Source organism: Magnolia sinica, chromosome 16, assembly GCF_029962835.1.
Source record: "Magnolia sinica isolate HGM2019 chromosome 16, MsV1, whole genome shotgun sequence".
Taxonomy (NCBI): domain Eukaryota; kingdom Viridiplantae; phylum Streptophyta; class Magnoliopsida; order Magnoliales; family Magnoliaceae; genus Magnolia; species Magnolia sinica.
In genome coordinates, this window is record NC_080588.1 from 52,628,717 (window position 1) to 52,638,073 (window position 9,357).

The following is a 9,357-nucleotide window of genomic DNA, read 5'->3' on the forward strand; positions in this document are numbered from 1 at the left end:
AACATATCGCGATTGGTCAGAAATGCTTCCTTACGCACTTTGGGCTTATCGAACGTCTGTACGATCTGCTACAGGCGCCACTCTGTATGAGCTTACATATGGAATGGAGGTGGTACTACCAGTCGAAATCGAAATCCCATCACTGCGAATACTGCTGGAAAGTGAAGTCAAGGAAAGCGAGTGGCAACAAGCAAGGTATGATCAACTGCACCTGGCAGATGAAAAGCACATGCGGGCACTAAGCCACTCCCAATGTTATCAAAGGAGGATCGCCCGAGCCTACAATAAGAGGGTCCGCAAGAGAAGCTTCAAAGTGGGTGACATGGTCATGAGGCGCATCCTACCGCCTCACTTACCAGATCCCAGAGGAAAATTCAAACCCTCTTGGGACAGACCGCTGATTATTCGAGAAGTACTCCCGGGAGGTGCTCTTCGGCTCACCAGTCTGAAAGGAGAAGATATTCCTGAGCCCATCAACGCCGACAACATGAAAATCTATCATGGGTAACCATACCTGACCTTGTTAATGATTACAATCGCAAAGCTGCACCCATCACATTTCCCACCAAAAACTAAAAAAATATGTATATATCCGCCACCTCTCCCATCAGGAAACACCTACCATTTCTCCCACAAAAAGAAGAGAACCAAAAAAAAAGAAGAGAAAACCAAAACAAAAAAATTGAGAAAGCAAAAAGAAGAAAATTCTAAAAAAGAAGAAAACCTAAAAAAGAAGGAAAGAGAGGAAGTCCATCCCACATCCACCCAAAAAGTAACTTACGATTGTACTCAAAGACAAGGGTAGGAAGGTAACCAGTTGGTTGGCCATGAAGGAAGTCCATTCATCACTCCCGACACTCAAAACAAAAAGAAGAGAGAAAGACATGTCTAAGCAAAAGAGGCGAGTTGAAAACCCGAAAGGGCGGCTCGAGTAACAACAGCGAGCATGTAGCAGACTTGGTGAAAACCCGAAAGGGCGCCAAGGGTAAAAACAACACAGCTGCCAAGGGGTAGGAAAGATAAAAAACTTGGGACATAGTGAAAATTCAAAAAGACGCTATGGGCAAAAATGACTGGAAGAGCTGGACGTAGTGAAAATATAAAAAGGCGCTATAAGTAAAATGGTAGGAAATATATATATATATATATATATATATATATATATATATATATATATATAATAAAAATAAAAGTGCAGGTACAGAAAAAGCCAAGGTAGCAGGCGCCACAACAAGATACAAGGGAAGAACAACTTCGGATCAGTACTCTACCAAACTCTGTTCAAATTCACAGAATGCGATCCCGGACACCCTCTCAGGGAACCAAGACCATAAGAACATGATCTAGACTACTGCGCACAACGTGGGCTGAGCCCAAAGTTTTGATCCCAATCATCCAAAGCACAAATCCAAACACCAGTAAATTGCACAAAATAAAATCTTTCTTTCGTTTAGAAACGTTTACACTGCTTTTTCTTTCCTTTTGGTTCTAAAAACAAAACTATGCATGTATACAAAATAAGCAGTCAATCACAACCAAGGATCACAGGAGAGCTCCTATCCCTCATACGTCGATAATCTTTGCCTAAGCCTCTCTATCTCCAGGTGCAGGTAAAAGATCTCATCCCTGTCTAGACGATGTGCTGCGAACATACTCTCATCATACCATCGCCCCACTGCCAGTCGATGGGCCATGTCTTCACATGCATGATGGATGACAGCAATCTCGCTGATCAGGTGACCATGTGTGGCCAGCAAGAAGGAAGGATCAATGAAGGGTCGCTCCTCAAAAGCCTCGAACGAGTCAACGACACATGAAGAGGACGAAGCAGTATCACCCACCATGTCCTGATCAGCAGCCTCGTCAACCAAATGCCAGCCAGGGAGCTGTCGATAAAGTGACTGCTCTGCCACCCATTGCTGATACGGTATTGTTGCCAAAGGAGGGGCCCAAGACTCGAGATCCAAAGCTGTTGCATCCAAAGAGCCCTGCCAGGAAATTTAGACTCATCTATACAAAGCAATCAAATAAGAAGGAAGAGGGGCATGCCCAAATCCAGAGAAGGCGAACTCCGGAATATCCTGCCAGAAACCAAACTGATGAAGGAATCGCACTGGATGGTAAGAGCAGTATCCCCGAAGACCTAGCAACAACAAAGGAGTGTGAGCTGCGCTGCAAATCAATGGCGAGCGACAGAACCAGGTAGCCTCCCAACTAATCTCCCACCCTCGAAGCTGAGAGAGCATGCGGTGATACAATGACTCAGTGGCCTCAGCGCCGAGGGGAAGGCCATCAAGCAACAAAGACAGCACATCATTGCGGCGGGAATCAGGCCACACAAGCACAGGTGTCATATAAAGATGTTCCCACAACCACACCTAAGAGAGGTATAAATCAAGCTCAAAGTTGCAAGTAGAAAATAAAGCAGAGGAAAGGACGAAAGCAAGGAGTACCTGAAGGAACGAGCAGCAGCCCCGAAGAATACGAGTACGTCCAAGTGAGCACTCGGTCAGCCCCAAGAAAAGCTCCGCCAGCACCACAGAAGTAATGCTCCGACGATGTAAGACATGGTGGAATACATCCAACAAAGCTGCCAACGATGACTGTCTCCATCCTGAGAAAAGTAGCTCGGCCAAAACACAGAATATCAGTGCATTCAAGCACTGAAGCTGGCGGTCTGACCTAGGACCCCCACAGGCAGTAGAACAACGATCATATAGGATCTCGAGCGAAAGCTCGCCAATCCCGCCCTCTGTGGTAGGAAGAGCAGTAAGAAATCTGAACCAGGAGATCAGATCAGTGGAACGGACCGGCTCGGACGAGGGAACATAAGGCTCCTAGGTCTGGGGAAGGCCGGACAAACGTGAAAACTCCTCCAATGATGGGCCTAGCTCCAAATCATTGAAGGAAAATAGATTCAGAGAAGGAACCCAATCGTATAAAGCTGCGCTCAATAACCGCCAATCTAGGAGAACCCGGTGGAAGTAAAGAACCTCTCGAAAGCCTAGGGAGCTCAACTCAAAAATCTCCGACTGAGTCAGGCTCTCGATCTAGATATGTAACCTCTCAGAACAGGTGTTGTGTGGCTGTAAACGGCAGGTCCGAACAGGCACTCCCTCTACAATCTGAAGCCCCAGGTCCACAGGCGAATCGTCAAAGATAAGCATTCCCTCATCTAACAGGTCTATCTCATGATGATGGAAGAAGCCAGCCTCGCCCATTGCATCCCATAAAGTGTCCTGAAAAGCTGCAACAGACGGGCCCAAGCCACCAACGATCACTACCTTAGGAACAGTCTGAAATGAACAAGCCCCGGGAGCTGCAACGCCTAGTGCATCCCAGTAGCTGACAAGATCTGTGCCCTGGAGCCCAATAAATACCGACTATCCCATCACTACCTCGAAATCCGTACCAAAGATCTGACTCAAGCCATCCATAAGAAGTCCATCACCTGTCAGATCCAAGCCACCCAAATCGCTGAGATGGGACCCGCCACCCATTCAGGCCTGACCCGCCACATCTGCACCATCCATCATCGCCGTACTACTATTCACACTACCCATAACCATCCCTCCATCAATCAAGCCATCGGTTGCCATTATCATGCCATCCTCACCCTCTAAACCATCCATCCTCATCATAGTAACAAACCCTGGTGGCCCATCAAATCCATCCAATCCACCCAACCCAACCTCATGTCCACCATTGATAGAAGAAGGATCCAAGCCATAAATAACATCCACCTCTTCAAAAGGGCCCATTACTTCCCCACCAACCTCCATCAATCCATCCATAAATGGATCTTCTCCACCATTCATGGAACCACCAACCTCTTCACCATTAATACATCCACCAAACCCATCATCATGGCTGGCCATAATAACTCCAAAAAAGGAAAGAAACAAAAGGAGAAGAGGACAAAGAAGAAAGAGACGATCAGACGGCCAGGAACAGAGAGGAATATCCGAAAAGGGGCAAAGAGAATGAACAGAAAGGGAGGGCTTATTGGAAGAAAAGATGAACGGAGGCGGTAATCGGATTACCGCTAGCGGCATTCGGAGTACCGTTTTAGGAATTATCATCACTGAATCACTGCAGCACCTGACAGAACAAGCAGAACGAGCAAAAGTCAATGGGCGGTAGTCTGACTATCACCTGGGCCCAGTTTCGAGCAAAATTCTGGCAGGGCCCACTCCAAAGGGATGGGACTAAGTAATGCACCTACACGTGCTCAGTTGGATAATAAAAAGAAAATGATCATGAGAGGACCAAAGAAGGCAACATTGAACAACTGAAATTTCATATAAATATGAGGATTACACAGCTGGTCACAGGATTCAATGAACTAATCGTCATCGGGAAGATAAGTATCTCTATCCTTGCAATGAAAATGAGGTCCCAAGATTCCTCCTCCAGCAAAATGGGCACCGCCACCTAGAGCATAGCCAGGCTGTAGGATCGGATCAATGCCGTACTGCTCACACCAGGAGCTATACTCTTTGTCTGGGTCGACGAAGGCACTGGCCTCAAAACCCTCCAAAGTAGCGGTCAAATCCCTCTCGGGCATGAATCTCCAATCAGATGGTCCGGATGGCGGACTAAGTGGGACGAAAGGGCTGCCGGTCAGCTGCTAAAAAAGTCTCTCTCCCATATACCATTTCGTCACACGTGGGTCCTCCAGAATACGGCGACGTCGTGAAGCCTGAAAGGCCTCCTGAGCTCCAGGAGTAAGCGTTGCATACGACTGGAGATATGGCCTGGTGTGAAATTGCAAAAGGGAGAAAAAGGATCGGCAGATAGGCAGAAAGCAGCACATGGGCAATACAGGGAGAGACAAAACACTCACATAATTAGGGACAAGGGCATCAATATTCAACCTCCAGGAGAGATTGAAAAATAGGCACGTGCGGCTGCAGTTATCCTTGTACCACAACATCATGTGAGGGAAAGGGGGCGAATGATCAATCAAAGTAGGTGCTAAATGGGGAAAATGGTCTAAAAAGCAGACCTGCGCCAAAGTCGCGATCAGAAAAGGGCACACCAGACCATTCCCAAAGAAAATAATGCAGAAGGGGCATCAAGAAAGTACCTCGATGACTGGATAAAAGTCAGTCAAAGATTGGCTGATACAACGGCTGGCCTTGTCCAGCCCTTCGTACAAATGAGCTAGGAGGGTCACATTCCAGTTGTACGACGTGGGAAAAGTGATATCTGCCACAAGCGATGACAGACAAGAACTCACAAGCTCGTTCCCGTGGCAGAAAATCATCACTCCCATAGTATACAGAATCAGGGCGCGAGCCTTTGCCACAACTGCAGCTTCAGTCTCAGGAATGCGTCTGGCAAAATTCGACGATAGCCACAATAGCTTGAATCGATGACCTGAAAAATCTGTGGCATCTGGCATCATCCCTAACAGTTCCATCCAGTCATCCTTAGAAGGTGCTAGGAGATCATCCTCAAAAGGAACGGATCTCCCATCATATCGGAGATCCAGCTGTATGTATATATCATAAGGAGTGATCCCCCACTCCCCAAAAGGCAACTGGAAGGTGTGAGTCTCAGGGTACCACCGCTCGGTTAAGGCAGATAAAAGGGACATGTTTGTCTTACTCAGACGAACTTGAAATAAGTGCGCAAATGGAGTACGCTCCAACACCTCAAAGAACAGAGGCTGCGGATCATGGAACCAATCCAGCCAGTGTGTCCTAAACCCTCTCCCTCTAAGAATCGCAGGCGCACTGCCTTCCCGAGTTATATCAGAAAGATGCCAACCTTCTCGTGGCAGATAGCACGGATCAGTCGACTGGCGAGAAGGACCAGCCTCATTCCTACCACGACGAGGCATGCTGCACAAACAAAGCTCACAAGTAAATGCCCTTCTAACCAAAATGTCAAAAGGACCAAGCCCATTTTAAAAGGCCCATTTCAAAAAGATCATTCTCAGGCCCAGGCCCATTTTCCAAGGTCATTTCCAAAAAAGACCCATTCCAAGGCTCATTTTCAAAAAGTTAAAGCCCATTTTAAAAGGCCCATTTTCCAAAGCCATTTCCAAAAAGACCCATTCCAAGGCTCATTTTCAAAAAAGTCAAAGCCCATTTTAAAAAGGCCCACTTCCAAGCCCACTTCAAAAAGCCCATCAAAAGTCCCAGGCCAAAGGCCCCTTCCAAAAGGCCCACTTTCAAGGACCACTTGCAAAGCCCATGTCCAAATTCATTTTAAAGCCCATGATTGGGGCCCATTTTCCAAAGTCTCTTTAAAAAATCACCACCATAACAAGTTCATGCATCTGGACAAATCAAGATCATGATGTAGGACCCACTTGGAAAATCCCATCCGTCCATCATCTACAAAGTGGTCAACTAACAAGATCTATACCATCTACACACTTAAATAGGCCCCAGTTCATCCATCCAACGGTCCAGATCATCCAAAAAATAATAATAAAACAAAAAACAAAAAAAAATCTTCAAATAAAAGGGTGGGGCCCCTTTCTTATCACACCCTACTTCATCAAAAAATAATAATAATAATAATATGTATACAACAGAAAATTCAGCCAACAAAAATAGGAAATCCAACAAGATCCAATGGCTAGGATCAAATCAAAACAGATCAAAGGTCCTGATTGTAGCCTTCCCAAAGTTCATGGAGAAATCCAACCCACTAAGAGCTCTTCAAATGAATGGTCCAGTAAGATCCATCAAAAATCCCTTGACCAAAATTACCTGAAGATGGGAAGAAAAATGCAAGAAAACACAATCTCAAAAAAACTCCTTTAAGATAGCTTCCAGGGACCACAATGGGGTCCCTGGATGACCCAAAGGCCGAATTCAAATAAGGGAGGAAGATACACCGGATGGATCGACACGCGCCATGGACCAGCAGTCCGTTTGACGGACCGGCGATAGCCGGACTACTGCTGGCGGTAGCCCGGCTGCCGCCGCCGACCGCCTGACCCCTAGGACAATGTTTTGTCCACCCATGCCCATTTGCATTAGCCGGTCCTCCTTTTGGACCAGTGGATAAAAATAAAATAATAAAAAATAAAATAAAAAATAAATATATACATATATATAGCAAAAATATATATAATAAAAGATTCTTCACAAAATCTTGTGATAAATTCGAATTCTCACGAGAAATCGAAAATCTAAAAAAATATAAAATAAAATAATAATAAATAAATAAACAAAAATAGAAATAAAGTAAATCCCCAGGGAGTATAACCTCAAAGAAAGGATGATCCTTCTAAAATCATCAACCCCATTAAGTTATTAGTGAAGGCCATCTGACTTTTCTGCAAAATAAAAACCGGACGACGATGCCCTCCCGCGAGATCGAATGGATATTTTCTAAAAAATCCAAAAAAATATATTTTTCAAATAAAATCTCCAAGGAGTCTAATTCCAATGAGGTTAGATTTCAAAAAATGCACGCGACACACAGTACACTGAGGAATATTCCATATTCTCTAGTTGCAGTCAGTGCAAACAGCTAAATAAGATTCGTTCTCCCCCAATTTTCTTGGAGGATAATCGAATCCATACATGATACGTGTATGATTGGCCTAATTTCTATATCTGGACAGTCGTACGGATGCTGGTAAAAATGATTGGATCTATCTCTGGAAAGCATAATCAAACTCAAAGTGATAACAATCCATTGTAACTAAAGTATCAGAATCAGCAGACTGCATGGCAAAGGAATACCTGCACATACCTAGTTTGGGATATTCATAAAATTTGATCGAGTCCAAGTTGGCGTAGTGAGTTCCCCGTAAGGCCGCACCAATGCGCAGGGCAGCTAACCACTTTGACGATCAAATGGATCGAATACTCCTAGGGTGATTACGTAGCAAAGGAACGACAGACCAAACAGTTTGGGAATCCTAGTAAAGCTGCACTAACGCGCAGAGGCCCTACTTTTCAGACTTACCCTCCAATGCTATTAACAATCTGACGTGAAAGGGTTGTGATTGGTGAACCGTAAAGCCACGACGAATGCACAGGAGACAATCACAACATTTTTCTTAACCCTCATGATATATGCAAGTCATCCCTATCCAAACAGTCAACTGATAATGATATAATGGCAGGCAACAGATTCGAATCACTATCCTTTCTGACCAGAAGGGGTGGGGTGTCCACTCGCTTTGACCTTCGATTGCTCACAACCTTGGTCAAAGAGGGGCATCTGTAGACACCCCACCCAGGCTAACATCTCAAGAAAGCTAAGATAACCAAGGAACCATGATCACTCCTTAAACCAAACCCTAATCGTAGCCTAAACTTAGCCCTGCCACAAAAACCTCAAAACTTCCAAACCGAGACCCAAAACCTTGATCCAAACGTTCAATCCACACGCAGCCCCCGCCTATACCTTATACCATGACTAGAACCCGTTACCTAAGCCCCAGTCAACCTGGTCGAGTCATAAAACCCCAGAAGGAGCCACCATTCGAACCAACACATCAAACAAAGCCCGCATGTAAGACCCGTGTCCTAGTCTGTACCGTTCCGTTAGCTTCAGCAGTCCTTCCGGTCAAATTTCAGCAACCTTCACACCGTATCTGATGATTGCACACAATTCTAAGCTAAGTCCTATATACCGAAGTCGGCTCGATCCGAAACTTGTATCTTAGTGACCACATCATCGCTGCGGTTCCAACGCCATGACTTACGCACCAAACCGATACCCAGGCTAGAAAATGTGGGCCTACGTTCATTCCGAAGAAACGCCGCGCGTTACGATTATCGAGGAAATCTCTACGATATGTCCCATCAATCATTCAATCAATCAATGTCAAGTACAACCATACCTCAAGTACAACCAACCCATCCCTCCTTTTCCCTTAAGTCAACTCTGTCTCCACTCACCATCCCTCTTTTACAATTTTTTAAACACACACATCCCCTTTTTATAAAAAATTCAAACTCACCCATACCTCTTCATTACAACCACCACTCTATCCATCCCTTTAATCCCATCATTTTTCTCTCTCTCCCTTATTTCTCAAAACACTCTCCCAAGCAACAAAAAACTCCATACGTCCAAGCTTTTCTAAACTATCCCAAAGCAACAAGTGTGGCCCACCCTCTCATCTCCCATCTCAACCATTCATCTTTCATCAACCACCATTAAAAGTAAAGGCAAGGAGCTAAGGAGGCTAAGGGGCCAAGAAGAAGGAAGATAGGTGGGTGATTTACTGTTGTTTTCGATTTTAGGGCCCACTTGTTGGTGGGACCCATTATGATGTATGTATTGTGTTCATGAGGGGCCCATAGTGGCGGGGCCCCCTCCATCACCGTATCTCTCTCTCTCTCTTCCTCTCTCTCTCATTCTTTGTATGATGGT